This window comes from Petaurus breviceps, unplaced genomic scaffold (genome assembly GCF_028583685.1).
Source record: "Petaurus breviceps papuanus isolate PSGF00001 unplaced genomic scaffold, PetGlider_PUasm1.0 90849, whole genome shotgun sequence".
Taxonomy (NCBI): Eukaryota; Metazoa; Chordata; class Mammalia; order Diprotodontia; family Petauridae; genus Petaurus; species Petaurus breviceps.
The window spans coordinates 13,970,325-13,972,336 of record NW_027187361.1 but is presented as its reverse complement, the minus strand read 5'-3'; positions in this window follow the sequence as shown (position 1 = coordinate 13,972,336).

Here is a 2,012-nt window from a genome sequence, read left to right as displayed (position 1 = left end):
CTCATTCAGGGGAAAAAGGTCAGCACCCTGAACTTCAAAGTATACAGACAGAATTATCAAGACAGAAACGGATCAAGTAGACAGCTTTCCAAACTGTCCAACCATTACATCCATACCAAATCAACATCTGGGTTTCAACATCTGGGTTTTTCAAAGCTGGGGGGCTCTGGACAACGGCTTCCCAAAATCCAGATCAAATCACAGAACACTTCTCAAAGGGAGCCCCAAAACAAAGCTACACATCAGGGCTTATATAGCCTTCTCCTGGCTCGGAGAATGTAACAACCTTCTGGATCCACTGGCCAATCAAGAAGTATCTACTGAAAAACAAGCCTCCAACCCTAGGTTCCAAGTGCACTTTAGCCTAGGGGCAGGGAAGGTCTTTAAATTTGCATTTCTATTACAATACCCTCCCCCAATCTGCTCTCTCCTAAATCCTCCCCCATCTTCCTCAGACTTTCCAATAGGGTAAGATGGATCTCCATACCCCAGTGCCTGTATATCTTATTTCCCAGTTGCATGTAATAATAATAATGATGATGATGATTTTAAAAAACATTTGATTTTAAAACTTTGAATTCCAGATTCTTTCCCTTCTTTCCTCATCACCCACCCTTACTGGGAAGATAAGCAATTCAGTATAAGTTGTACATGTGTAGTTATGCAAAACATTTCCATAGTGGATATATTGTGAAAGACTGACTATATTTCCCTCCATCCTATGCCACCCCCCACTTGTTCCATTTTCTCCTTTGACCCTGTCCCTTTTCAAAAGTCTGTGCTTCTAGGGGTGGCTAGGTGGCACAGTGAATAGAGTACTGGCCCTGGAGTCAGGAGGACTTGAGTTCAAATCCGGTCTCAGACACTTAATACACATACACAAAAAACTAGCCTTGTGACCTTGGGCAAAAGTCACTTACCCTCAAAGGCCTCCAAAAAGCAAAACAAAATAAAAAAAGTGTGTGCTTCTAACTACCCTCCACCCCAATCTGTCCTCCCATCTATCATCCCCCTTCTTATCTCCTTCTCCCCTACTTTCCTGTAGGATAAGATACCCAATTTAGTGTATATGTCATGCCCTCCCTAAGCCAAATTCAATGAGAGTAAGGTTGACCCATTCCCTTTTGCCTTCCTGTTCTTCCCCTCCATTGTAACAGTTTTCCTTTACTGTGGCTCCACCTTACTTGAATTATTTCTTTCTGCCTGCTTGCAATATTTTCTTCCTGACTTGGAATTTGGCTATAATATTCTTGGAAATTTTCATTTTGGGATCTCTTTCACGAGGTGATTGGAGGATTTTTTCAATTTCTATTTTACCTTCTGGTTGTAGAATATCAGGGCAGGTTTACTTGATAATTTATCAAAAGATGATGTCTAGGCTCTTTTTTTTTATCCTGGCTTTCAGGTGGTCCAATAATTTTTTAATGATCTCTCCTGAATCTCTTTTTTAAGTCAGTTGTTTTTCCAATGATATATTTCACATTCTCTTCTGTTTTTTTTTCATTATTTTGGTTTTGTTTTATTGTTTTTTGATTTCTCATAAAGTCATTGAGCTTCCATTTGCTTCATTCTGCTTTTTAAGGAATTATTTTCTTTAGTAAGCTTTTGTACCCTTTTTTTTTTTCCATTTGGCCAATTCTGCTTTAAAAGCATTCTTCTCCTCATTGGGCTTTTTGAATCTCTTTTGCCATTTGGCCTAGTCTGTTTTTTAAGGTGTTATTTTCTTCAGTGTATCTTTGCATCTCCTTTACTAAGCTGTTGACATGTTTTTCATTATTTTCTTGCATCAATCTCATTTATCCTCCAAATTTTTCCTCTACCTCTCTTCCTTGATTTTCAAAATCCTTTCTGATTGGGGCAGCCAGGTGGCTCAGTGAGTAAGAGCACCAGCCCCAGTGTCGGGATGACCTGGGGATCAAATTTGGGCTCAGACACTTAGCACCACACCCAGAAATAACTGGCCGTGTAACCTTGAGCAAGTTACTTAACCCCGATTGCTTTAAAAAAAAAAA